The sequence below is a fragment of the Gasterosteus aculeatus genome, chromosome 4 (assembly GCF_964276395.1).
Source record: "Gasterosteus aculeatus chromosome 4, fGasAcu3.hap1.1, whole genome shotgun sequence".
NCBI lineage: Eukaryota > Metazoa > Chordata > Actinopteri > Perciformes > Gasterosteidae > Gasterosteus > Gasterosteus aculeatus.
This window is the reverse complement of record NC_135691.1, coordinates 2,953,569-2,967,342: the sequence shown is the minus strand read 5'-3', so window position 1 is coordinate 2,967,342 and position 13,774 is coordinate 2,953,569. Positions and strand designations below refer to the sequence as shown.

Sequence of the window (13,774 nt, the reverse complement as noted above, 5' to 3'; positions counted from 1 at the left end):
CAGAGGAGGAACAGGTGGAATGGTTTCCCATTGCTAAATAATCACTCCAATTAGGCAATTAAAATCCGAGGCTGAATCCAGTTATGGATACCCCACGAATAAACCCCCCCGGCACTAATCACAAATCAATAAAGACACGCTTGACTGTTACGCTTTCATTAACCTATTGCTTTTGAACTGCTCACACAGATTTTGCGTGGCTTTAATTGGCCGTAAAGCAATAACGTCTAACGTGTTGTTAGTTATAGATTCATTAGTAAATAGTGTAAGTCGTTGATTATAATCAGGATAATAATGTGAAACTTGATAACAAGTCGGATGTAAGCGGGGACGAGAGCATGCGGCACCTGAACAGGTGTGTGGAACCGTGCTACTGCTGTCACCCTTTTAGTTTACCACAAGAATTCTGGGTAAAAATGTTCAACACATGTTCTTGACCTAAATGTGTATTGAGCAGGTTTTGTTCATTTTACACAACATGATGCTCGTGTTTTCAATGAGGAGAGTCGTCACATTTAAGGTAATGTTCAATTAAATGTGTCTTTCTGATTGAATTTATGATTGAGGTTGTGTACCAGAGTCATGTGTGCACAGTCCAACCTTTTCTATTAGCCACCTCAGAAAGGTTTGAATTTAATCTCAGAACAAATTATTATGAGCTCTTCTAGTCAGAAAAAACAGTTAACCTTCAAACGTGATCAAAGTTCATTCCCACTAAAGATGCCTTTATGCAACACACGTTATCACTTATTCTGTGACTTCATGTTTGACTTGGATTTATCTGACTTGAAAAGTCTCCCAACAGCAACTTTCTTTACCTCCATAATGAACGAGTAGAGCAGAAATTAAAAGTACAACAAGCTGTTACTTTGTGTAGATTTATTTGAAAGAGATTCAAATGAAAATCAATACTCATTACAACAAAGCGTTGCAAAAAATTATTACATTTTAGCTTTGATAGAAAAACAATTACAGCCTCTTGTTTCATTTTGTTCAAATGCTTTATTTTTGTCTGAGTCAGTCAGCAAATCTGATTAAGTAAGTGCAACACATTGCCACGGATACAAAACAACTTCTCCTCCTTGAACTCCGTGCTCCCTGCAGGGTAACGACGCTGACCAGGCACCATCACTCTCAGACCTCCGTCCTGCCAACTCCAGCCAGGGAGGGTCTGCAGGACACCGTGTCTCCATGCTGGAGTCACTGAAAGCTGGCTTGGTGGGAGCAGATTGCTGCCTAATTGTGCTTTTCAGAGCCGCTGTGCACTGGAGGGGGAGGGGGGGGGGAGGTTACCGCAGGGAGGCCTGCGGACCGGGGCCACAGCGGTGGACGCTGCACCGGTGGAATCCAACCCAACAGGGTCTCATTGATCTGCTGAAGCAAAGGTCACGACAGTCCTGCATCTGTAGGCTGACTGACGGCAGCAGCAGCAGCAGCAGCAGAATCACTTTCTCGCGGTCAACTTTTGGGGATCTTTTCCAGCTCGTGTGAAAAGCATTCTGCAGATCCCACCCCCCACCCCTCATCCACCATTATAAATCCTGAGACTGGATGATCCATCTCTCCCTCTCTTTTTCTCCCTCTCCACATCCCCCCCCCTCACACCCCTCCAGCACTCCACCAGCCAACCCCTGCTATTTTCACCCCACACACATCCGTCGCTGCACTTATCCAGCCTCAGACGGCTGCTGGCTCGATAGCTAAACAGATTATCTAACAACAGAGTACCTTTCCTTCTCTCTCTCTCTCTCTCTCTCTCTCTCTCTCTCTCTCCCTCCATGTAGTCCTCTGGCCGTGGGTCCTCGGAGGCGAAAGGGGCCCTATTGAGCGGGGCCCAGGCTCTCCACTAGCCAGGCTCTTTATTGAGGCGTCGATGTGGCTTTATGCTGCCAGCGCTCGGCCTTGCCCTCGCCGTCATCAATCATCCTCGGCTCCAGGGCTGCTATCACTGCCCAGACAGCCGGCCAATCGCAGCCAGGAAGCTCTATAGGAGATGGGGAGAGAGGGAGAGAGGGAGAGAGAGAAGCAGAGGGGAGAGAAGAAATGGAGAATCACTCTGTTTCTGTTGCTGCCAGTCTCGAGTCTGATTTGATTGACAGCTTCTGTACCTTGTGGGTGCAAAAACACTGGTATGAAACAAGATTAGATCATGAAGTGAGAGTCTGAGTCATGAAAGCACATATAACCAAGTTAAAATCATCATCATAGAAAGCATTTGGCAGCAATAACAGAGCCTTTTATGGAAGATCTATAGTAATCCTATAAGTTTGAATTCTAGATGAGGGCTTCAGTAGAGAAATATTGCAGCAAAACTATGATTCCCCTAAGAAATAAAGCTGACGACTAAACCTGATACGGTCAGTGAAAACTCACTAATGACTTTCACAGTCACAGTAGACGTTTCTATAAGAATTAAGCTTTATTTAAAAAAACAAAGGTGAGAATTTTTCACTTTTCTCTTTTTCATCAATCCTCTACAGTAGGTCGAATTTCTACTCAAGTCTTAACTTGATTTTTCTTTTTCCCCCCCTGTTGCCCCCATCTCTCTCTGCAGCCCTGAGCTCTCATCCTGCTCCAGGAGGAATAGGCACAATCTGATTACAGACCTATTTTACAGCAGACGCCAGGGCGCAATAAAGGGAGAGAGAGCACGGAAACGGGACTCGGCCCATCAATTAGATCTCTATTAGCAGCCAATGCAGACCTCACCTCAGGAAACGCCGGGGCCCTGAAATTAAGCAATTCTTCAAGCTCGACAAGCCAGTCGACTATATATATGTTTGAGAGAGGAGGAAAGGGAGGACGGTGTCCTCACCAGAGCCTCCATCCAGCAAAACCTCTTATAAAACCTTGAAGAATAAACAATATAGATCCAAAGGATTTGGCTCAAAAGAAACAGAGAGAACCATGCTGAAGATCTAGATCAAGGTGGGTTCTGAGTTCCAAATATAGTCTTATATAGTCATTATTTGTGGTACACTGTCATTGTACATTATATTTACTTTCACAGTAATTCACAGTCAAATTCTTTGAGTGAATTATTCTGAAATAACAGCTGCACACCTTGATCTCAATATGCGTGTATATGATTTAGCATCTTTTGAAATAAATGCAAGATTTGCGATCAGATAAGGATTTTTCCGTATTCCGCTGTATAATTACAGTGTAACCTTTATTCAAATAAATAAAGTACAAAGTATTTCCTTTGACTGACTGACCAAACCTCAGATATCTCAGAGCGTGACATGATAATGATATTATAATCATATCACAGTGGCTTTTCTTCTTAGTCCCTCCTGTAACCTCCTTCCGGTTCCATTAATCTCCAACTGTTGACCTGCTGACCTGAGGCGGGACAAAATGTCAATATTGGATAATTAGCTGCAAAATGAAGGCCATTTAGAGAGGACACCTTGAGAGGCGGCAGGGCCCTTAATTCATAATTTCCTTTTCAGAAAATTAAAATTTTTAATTTGAAGGTTTTCTAATTTCATTCAATCGACAGCTGCTGTGAAATGCCATAATTGGGTTTGTCAAAGGGATGTGGGCTTTCCATGTTAACAGGGATGCAGGGGTGCAGGGATGCAGCTTCAGCTTCTCCTGTGTTTGCTTCTTTATCTGGTTCCTGTATTATTGCACTTTTCTTATTATACAGAAGCTTACTGTTAGATTCCCTGCACAATGCAGACAAAACACAATATTCTGCTCCCAAGCAATAAGCATGTCAGGTCGATTTAAGGTTCATCTTGATTTGGCTTTTACAGCCCTAATGTCCCCGCTCAATTAATTTCTGGCATGATCTGACGCAAGTCCTTCCTTAAGAATCCCGGTTCCGTGGCATGCATTTCTCTATTTGCTCAATCAAAGGATGGCCATTTATCATCGAGAGGGACAGCTCCGTATTTGCTACCTTGCCCGCTCGGTTCCAGCACCAAATTCAGCATTTTTATGGAAAACTGCAGTCATTTTGATTGATGAAATCCAAAGATGTCCAAAACAATCCGGGGGATCCCCAACTGTGGCGCACCGGCGGGGCGCTCCAGTGTTGTCATTGTTCCGCAGAAAGAAAAGAGCGCGTCCGGAGAACACCAGGGGGAAAGAAAATCACGATTTTCAGTTCAAAAGGCTCCGAAAAGCAGCGTTTCTTTACAGGCAGTGGGAAAGTGCAGGAACCCCCCCCCCCCCTCCCCTCTTGATGCATTCAGCTATAAAAGACGCGGACTAATAGAAACAGGGCAGAATAGTGAATTGATTATGTTTACTGTGAGTGTTGATGTCATTTGTGCCGTGGCGTGTGAGCCGGCTGAATGTCTGGCGCAACACACACACACACACACACACACACACACACCCTGCATTCATCCGATTTACGCACATCGCCCCATTGTGTGTCGCGCAGCACGCGAGAAGTAAGGATTCCTCGAAACCGACTCCAGACCAGCGCTGCACCCATATAGCGTTCATCCACCCCGCGCGCAACGCCTCGTTTGCGGTGATTCATAATGCCAAAAAGTCACCTGTCCACCCCTAATTGGCTCCTTCTGTTATTAATACCGAGGAGCGGGGCTCCCCTTTTGCACCCGTGGAAATGAGCCTATATTGCCTGTACTTAATACAGCATCACCCAAAGGGGAGATTCAATAAATCTCCCCTTTAACGGCGTTTTTCCCCTCGAAACTCCTTCGGGCGGGTGGAGGCCGTGTCAGGATAGCGATTGTGCGCCAGTGCTTAGGACCAGCTGCTCCCAGGACAGACAAGCCCTTGTCAAATTAGGCGGTGACAAGCAGGTCCTCCAACTGCCTGCAGGCGCTCCACCAGCCAGCAGTGTACAGTCCGCGCAATTAGTATCAATTTCTGTCGAGACCTCCTCTGAGCGCGCAGACGCAGGCCGGGTAAACGGCCAAACATTGTCCAAATAACACCGAGAGGCACAAACGACATCGCGTAATGGGGCCAGTGTTAACCGCGCGGCGCTGTGCGCAAAGACAAACGTTTGAATTTAAGAGCGTCGGGACGTGGGCTGAAGGATCTAGTTTCTAAAAGCTAGACCCTCAACCTGCCGTGACCGCATGGCGATCAACATTAAGCGCTCGTGTTCTTGTTGGTTTGAACGAGTTTACAAAACATTTGTGATGGCGTTACTCACATTATCGTCAATAAACGCGAAATGTGGTGTCACTGGAGAAGCATTATTATATATGTGTTGTAATAATGGCTATAATAATTTCATTGTGCGTTTAATAATGCGTCAGCAATCAGTTTAAACCCAATAGACAAGAACACATTTGGACATGGTACGTTTTTTAATATATTAATATTTTGTTGCAACACTTGCAAAAGATCTCCTGGTTAAAACTATTTTATTTAATATGCGTGCATTCATTTCAGTCTAATCCCATTAAAAAAGCCTTAGTGGATTGGTTACCAACATTGATATTTTGGGTACAAAGCAGCCGGTTCCAGAGGTTCATTTAACTTGTCATTGATTTATTTGTTGTTATGCAACATCAATGAGACAGTTTGGGTTTGCCGGGTTGGGAATATTCCTTTTGTTCTTTCTAATTGGAAAAAAATACAGTTTTAATTGTTTTTTAATTTATTATAGGTGTTGTTATACCAATATTGAAGACTTTTAATCATCAAGTCTGGAGTTATAAGTGAGGAATTCTATTATTTTCATGCTATCCTCAGACATGGTGTTGTACATATGCCTGGCAACAACAACAACAACAAATGATATATATATATATATATATATATATATATATATATATATATATATATATATATATTGCATAAGTCAAACTTGGATTTTGGTCCAGATCAGCAGTCCAAGCGGTCAAACGGTGAAACCATAATGTGTCCTTTTTACTTTCATATGAAAAATAACTGATCCAAAAAAACATAGAAAACGACTTTAGCAAATAAGCTGCTGGAGTTTAATTCCAAAGATTTACAGTAACGGTCCGAGATGTTAGAAGCACATTCAACTCGGTGGCTCACTATTTAAACCAAACTGACCGTTTGGGGGTCCAGAGAGAGTAAATAAATGTCAAGCCAGCACTGTCACAACGCTGACAACCCACAGAAAGAAGCATTGCTCACCAAGCCCTCTTTGTGACCGGTGTCACCGCCAGCAGCTGGTGGTGGCATTCCCGGGCCTCGGACTCTGCCCTTTGGCCCCCGTGGGGTGGGGGGGGGTTGGACTCCGGACAGGGCGGCCCAGTCGTCTCCACAGCGCCGTGATAGCTCGGGTCAGCGGGGCCACGTCTTCCTGCAGGAAGGGCCGCGGCAAAGCGTGCGAACAAAAACCCCAGAGCGCACCAGGCCAGTGGGACCATTAGTATGAGCGTTTGTTTAACTAATTAGCAAGCTGGGCAGCAGGGGGAGGCTTGTAAAGGCGACATGGACGTCATATACGGCAAAGGTATGACGCGGGATGAACTGTGACCGACGCGCAGACGTCAAGTGAGGGTTGTGTTGATTTGAAGCCCATAGGGGACGTCAAAGGAGCGGCGCGTTTCGTCACATTGGCCAAAATGTGACAGCCAGCACCGGCCTGTGATACGTTTGAGGTGCAGCGTAGAGAGCTTTTTTTTTCAGAAGGGATATTGTTCCGCGGGGTTCAAAGTACAGGACGAGGACAAGGCGGAGCACTGAAGTTCAAGAACAGTGCAAACAGCACATGCCAACAAAAGGAGCTGCGCGGCATTCGGCCGCAGAGCAGAAGAAGACGTTGTTTGGGGGGGGGTGGGGGGGGGGTCCCGCGTCCAATATGGGAAAGTTTTTGTGGGGCGAGGTCGACGGGTCAAGAAAAGTAAACAAGAGAGCAGTCTTGATGACAGAAGGAATTTAATATCAAAAATACATAAATCTTCAAGTGAGGGCAGGCGCACAATGGGCACAAAGGGGGCGAGTGTTCGAGTCAACACGGGTTTTTTTTTTTTTTATTGTTGGCGATTAAATGGATCGGGCAAAGTTGTTAACATTTAACACAAAACCTTGGCACTAGAATAGAGGCCGAGCAGAAAAGAGAGGGGGGGGGGGTCGGTCGACCATGCGCACATGGCGGCTAATGCGCAGGATATAGTGGCGCTTGTGCGCCGACGCAGCGGTGTTTCTTTCTCAGTGGTCTTAAATCCCGCAGCTCGTTTTGCACGTTTGATACCTTTCCGCTACGATTCTTGGCGAAATGGCAGCGCTCAAGCACGAGCATTTACACGCATGAATCCTCGTGGATGCTGTGACGGACAGACCCCACCTCATCTCGTTGGATCGCATTAGTGCGCGCGGCGATCCTTCATCGGATACAATTAATCTCCCCGTCGTGCAGGAAATAGGCCCGCGTTTGTCTCCGCGTCCCCTCTGACTGCTGCCACGCTGGCCGCAGCGCTGAGAACTCTGTCTGACCTTCGCCCTCGCCCCTGCCAAGCCCTGCAAGTTCCCCGGCAGTCGCAAACAACTCTGAATTCCATAATTCTTCACGAAAAGGCACTATTAGGGAAAAATCCTTGCTTTTTGACAATTTAATAGTGCAAACTAATCATCTGGTTGACACGGGCCATTCATCTCCGTGCAGGCGGACAAAGACAAGGCCTTTTCCAAAGGTTCGTCTGGACCCTGCAGTCAGACCAGCCTCTATTTTCAGATCAAGTGCACAATAAAAGCATTGTGACTGCTTAATGGCTATGTTTGTGAAGCCACCCAAAACTCAGTGTATTAAATGCTTTTTGGGGGGGGGGGGGGGGGGGGATAGCGGCTGCAGAAGTGAGAATAACCGGTTTCAATGAGAAGCAGAATGATACAAAACTTTGCAGTTTAAAGCAATCAAAAACGAAACAAAAGATGGAGGTGCAAAAAAACTGAGGCGCCACAAAATTGCTTAAACCCCCCCAAGTTATGAATTCGTTTCTGAATCAATTTAGCGGTGCAGGCATTTTCCAAACATCCTCTTGCGGGAGTAACAAGACAGGGAAATTGATCCGGTGAGACCTCACCTCTCGGTGCGCCTCAATAAAAGAGACATCAGCCTCTCTCGACGACCGTGTAATTTTTAATATATATGCAATAAATGTTCAATTTGTTTCCAGAAATGACAGGTAATAATAACCTAAAAATTTTAAAGGCATCCATTATAGCCACAACAATGCTCGTGCATGTGTGCTGTGACGCGGTGCTTTGATTAATTCGTATTTTGATTGTATTTGATGCAGCAATAAGGTTACAAAGCTCGACTTTGGAGCATTTTCCTCACTGAAAAGCAAACATGATGACGGCTTTGCTTTAATTGTATATACTTATATGTATTCATGAATAAATATATATTATTTTTTAGGACATATAGATTGCTTTTTTTCAATTTCATAAAGGCTTATTTGGGGGGTTTCTGTGCAGTGTCTGCTGTTATCTGTGCTGTATCTCCAGCATCCTCAAGGGTGACTTTCCAGACAAATGATTCAAATCATTTGACATCCAATTAGAGGTGTCACACTATTTCCCTAAGCAGTATACGCCTCCGAAGAATTGTACATCCTCAGACACGAAACCCCTCTTTAGGATACAATTATTTGATTAAGAAATGAGCTGATATTTGCTAGAAATTCTTACACCATTTGGGATGAATTTAATCAGCTAATTGCATGATTATAATGCTACATTTTGAATAGTAAATGTAGGTTGATGTGAAATCTGCAGACCAGCGGGTGGTATTCTGTTTCTGTGTCCTTCACAGTCCTCTCCCAAAAATCTCTTAAAGTATTTAGGGAACAATTTCTCTATATCAATTTCCACATTTCAATGCAAACTCACTATTGAAACGTCCAACGTAGCCATAGGAACACTTCAGTGATCATTTGGAGGATCTTTTTTTAAACCCACTGAATAAAAGGTCACAATCACTTCGGTTGTGAGTGTTTTTCAGTCTGTTTGCAGCTCAGACGTGGATATGTTCGGATGCAGGTATGAGGAGAGGCCGGGGGGTCTTGGGTTGCTGTAGACCTTGACACAAAGTGCATTAAGTTGGCTGATCTCTCTCAAACAGTTTGATTAATTCACTCCCATTCAGGCCTAAGCGAGCAAGGAGTGGAGGGGACGTGACCAATGACATAATAGCCTCTGTCAAGCAGCCTTGCAAAACGCCCAGACCATTTGTGGTGACAATCCTGATGCCATCGGTTCCATTATGGACCCCCCCCATTCAACCCAGAAACAAACATAGCTTTACTCACAAAAAGTCAGCTTTCTGGTAGATTCCCTCTGCCTCCTGTGTCAATAGGTTTTGGCTCCAGGCCCATTGTTAGCATCACACTCCCTCCCTGGTAGGAAGCGCTGTTTTTACACCAAACACAGAATAAATCAACACAATTGTGTCAGACCAATGTCGCTTCTACAAATAATGAACGTGTTAGTTATTTTAAATACATATTTAGTAATATGATTGTGATTAATTCGAAATAAACACAAGGCTGCTCATTCCTGAAAATCCATTGAAGAAATGAAGATAAACGTTCATGCACACACTCTCACTATTAAGGGATGTATTTTTGTTCAGCTCTCATTCCAAAATCTGCAGAAAGTTTTTTCCGTTTTTACAAAAGTTTGAAGCAGCAGATTTCAGGAGCTGTTTCACCTTTGCTCACACGCAAAGGCAATATAACAAAGGAGTTCTGAGTAAATAAGGAAGAAAGGGAGGAGATGGACCGGTCTTCTCTGTAAGCCGGATCAGCGCAGACGGAAGCCGAGAGGCCGAAAGTCGAGCCTAAATTCCCTGCGATAAAATAGAGAGGATTTTCCCAAAATAAGACTCGCGTTTTTCTCCGAACAAATTGGAACAATCATGATGCCGAGATGGCCCAACGACAAGATTCAACACGGGTATTTTTTTCTAATCGTTTTTAATTTGAGCTTATTGTTGAATCCAGATGACCAAGAAGCTTGTTTGTTTAGCTTGAGCCTCCGATAGAAGCAACACGCTGCTTTTGGCATTCGATGCAAATACTGGATGTCAGTACACATTTGTACCAAAAGACTGGTCATCATATTCTCAAATTTAAAAAAAAAGAATATTCAGACTCAACAAAAGCACTGAACAGCAGCAATAAAGCGAGAGCCTTGAGGAAATAAAACACCCAAGAGGAGAGATCCTCGTGCAAGAGGATCTCTTGGATTCTTAGTGGCTGTTTTGCAAATGTTTCCTTTATAGGAAACGCCACAAAAGCCACAAGGCAAAAAGGTGAGCACGACCCAACCTGCAGGTTTTCAAGTGGGTTCTTTCATATGTTGGAGGCCTACAATATAACAGAGACCTTTACAGGGGAATTCATTCTCATCATGAAGTAATCGCGTGGAACGCCTTCTCAGATCCTCCAACAAAGAGATAAAAGGCGCAGAAGTCTGTTGATAACTCTCTTTATTGTCTCTTTTACCAGTTTGAAGGAAATGCACCGTGTCCTTCGGTTCCTCCCCATCGCACCAGCTCTTTCTTCCCGTCGTCTTCCTCGCTTGTCCCGATTTTCCTCTCTCACACCACACCCTATTTGTTTTGGGCCGAATGGACCCAGAGACTGAGACAGAGCGATTACAAGTGTCTTTGAGCATAAACGGCGGTTTACTTCTCTTAGAAAGCTTTGGCTTTGGTCTGTCACTCACTCTCTATTCTGTTCTTTTTTTATTTTTCCGAACGGCTTTGAAGGAAAGCGGTAAATAAAGTGTTAAAGTGAGCGCAGGTTGATCCGCGTTTCGTTCCCGTAGAGAAAGCCATGATATCCGAAGTATATTGTTAGTATTACTATGCGTAGTGTAATTGTAGTATTCTTGTTGTCTATAAATTCGTAACTGTCTTAAATATTTCCATTAAATACTAAAATACGAATAGCATCATTATAACAACGGGAATAATAGCCATAATAGTTTGGTTGTTATTATTATTATTATTATTATATGGCTGAAAATAACATTCGTTCTCAAAAGAAAGAAAAATAATGCAATATCTTTTTCTGTCCTATTTTATTTCTTTTTTACCCGAAAATAAACCATTCAAATGATACAACCATAATTTAGTTTTAGATTATTTACTATATTTATTGTATTCTATTAATCGAAATATGTATATTTATTCTAAGATGTAGTAACTTCTCTTTGTGGTAAAACTAGAACGAGAAAAGAGGGAAATCACAACCTTTTCACAGGATTATCCTTTCGATGACGTGTAAAACCCTCTATTTTATTTTATAAAGGGCTGTATGTTCGTCTTACTTCTAATATTTTATTAAATATTAAAAAAGTCTTATTTTCTTATCAGAAGTTTCAGTCATACCCCCTCGTGTATACGTTGAGTGTCTCTGACGTTCCTCAACGACTATCCTGCATCACTGTAATGCTCCTTTAATATTCTGCTGCTGTACATATTCATTATTTAGTATTTCTGGACACATTTCTCCCACTGAAAACGTCTCTCGGGGTCTGACGGTCGCTCAGAAGCCCGTTCAAATTAAAACTGCGGCAGAAAATGTCTCATTTAAATTCTCACCTTGATCTCTCTAGTGACTGGTAATGGCTCCAGAAGAGCTGACGCTTAAAAAAACAAAGGATCATCAAGTTCTGTTCTCGCCGTTCTGTGAGTTCTGTAACGCCCGACAAATTAGACGACGGTGTAAAGAACCGCAACAAAAGCACAGAGGATAGAAACACTGTTTGGTGCAGAATCATCAGCTAATCACAAAAAAATGCATGCAAGGCACGACGCTGCAGCCTTACTTACTCTGTGTGCTGAGTTGAGTCCCCGCAGTTTAATTACAAGCCCTAATTCCCAATCGCAGATAGTGTCAAAAAGTCTGCGACTATTTCTCAGAGATTCCCTTTAACAAGTGGAAACTTAGAGTCCTCCTGCACCATTTTATACATGATGAGCCGTCAGTAATGGGATTATTAAACAAAAACGTTTCAGGCGCTGGCGTTAACCTTTTTTAATGCCTAATTAGGTTTTGCAAAGAAATAATTAGATTCTACAGTGCTTACACTGCCTATATTTTCAAATGGCATCTGCAGCAAACACATTATCCTGCGACACTCGTGCCAATAATCTGCGGATAGATGCGCCACAGCAGCAGTCAGATGTAAGATTTTAAAACAAGTTGCGACCAAATAAGGTGCACTTAAAAGCTAAAATAATCATCCAATGGCGACTATTGGGCAGGCCGCTGGAACGCGTTGTTCTGGCCGAGTGCGCCCTCTGTTGGTGCTTGTGTTGACTATTGAGGCATGAGATCATTTGGATATTTGACAAATCTGTTATTTACATTTTCCGAGAAAATATAGAAATAACCGACAGACAAATAATCTGTATTCATCCAGTGCAATTTTCAATCGGTGATAAAAGCTAAAAAAGAAAGAAAAGAAGATGGTTCTCAAAAAATGCGGTGACCACTGCGCAGGCGCGCACTGCAGCGTTTCCCTTGTTCTGTGCATCCCTTGCGATTGTAGCAGGATGACTGCTTTTCCAGTGGCTCCGCCCACTCGCAGTATTGTCCCCCTTTAATTTATTATATAAGGAGGGACCTGTAGATCTGCTCGCTCTCTGACAGCTGATACGCACCTCCCCCTTCCGGGTTTACCTGGCTGCAGGTTCGGCAGACGCTCGGCACTCTCTGCAGGGTTGTGCAAATTGTTCCACCGTGCAGGTACGTTGCAGTCTATTGCGCGTCGGCGATCTAGTCGGCACCGTAATAAACTTGCGTTTATGTGCAGGCGCTGGCAGGTCGGACTGCGTGTTTGCTCGTTCTGTCCCGGAGCTATGCCACGCTGAGGTCCCGACTGTCCTGACCCGTTTTGGACTGCTGCTGCTTTGTGTGGGGATAAAACCCACACTTTTTACGGACATTGCCTGCTGCTGCGTTCGGGTGTGGAAATCCCGTTGTCCGCATTTTTATGCCTATTGTATTATGTTTTCATGTTTAGCTGCCTGAAATAGGAGGTGGATGGCAAGGGAGATTTTTCTTTATTATTTTTGTAGCTATTTTTGATTATTTGATGGTTTAGTTCTTTGAGTTCAAACTGTAACCTGTTTTGATATTTTTCTTTCTTTTTGATTTGTATTGGATCTCTATTGTTGTTGAATTTATTTTCAGTCTCCCATTAACTGTCCATCTTTGTGATTCCAGGTGCTGAGGGCCTCACTGGTGATCCTGTTTGGTGATGGTGTCCCTTCGTGTGTAGTGTCTTATTCACTCCCCTCCTTTGTTTTGCTTTGCCCTTGTGTGTTTGGAGTGTTAATTTTGGATTGTGGTGCTCCCATTTTAAGTTTATACTCCCACCCCTCACTCACCTTGAGCACAAATGCCCCAGCCCTGGAATACATGATAATTTATACAAATAGGATAACTTTTTTTAGATTTGAATTGTGCCCAATAAACTGTTGTATATGCTTTTGGAAACACGTCTCTCGCCTGCTCAGTGTAACGAACTTGTGTTGTCCTTTTGTTTAGATTTAGTAATTTACCTTATTCATAGATTTCTTTCTTTTCCCTGGGTGATTTCTCCCAGGGTGGCGTTGCTGGTTTCCTTTAGTTTCTTTCTTTTTCCCCTAGTTAAAAACATAGATTATTGGGGTAGTTCCTACCCCACCTCACGCTTGCCACACTGTGACGCAGAGGCCATATTGAACACAACAATTGAGGCAATACTTTTGACCTTTAGTACAATAAAATCAATCTGATGATTATCTAAAACAAAACTGTCTTGTTGTGTGATTCCTGAAAGAAACTTATTTGGCTTACAT

The 13,774-nt window shown here is 43.4% G+C and overlaps 2 long non-coding RNA genes across 2 annotated transcripts; one reads left to right on the top strand and one right to left on the bottom strand.

The window, feature by feature from the left end:
• Positions 1-862: 862 nt before the first annotated feature.
• On the bottom strand, positions 863-11,982 carry LOC120818391 (uncharacterized). Its single transcript, XR_005712133.2, has 3 exons — positions 11,759-11,982; positions 9,228-11,621; positions 863-1,984 (listed from the first exon to the last, which is right to left on the bottom strand). It is a non-coding gene; the product is annotated as an uncharacterized LOC120818391 (long non-coding RNA).
• A 490-nt stretch (positions 11,983-12,472) lies between these two features.
• Positions 12,473-13,430, top strand: LOC144406277 (uncharacterized). The gene is made up of 2 exons (XR_013467507.1): positions 12,473-12,677; positions 12,745-13,430. It is a non-coding gene; the product is annotated as an uncharacterized LOC144406277 (long non-coding RNA).
• Positions 13,431-13,774: the final 344 nt, after the last annotated feature.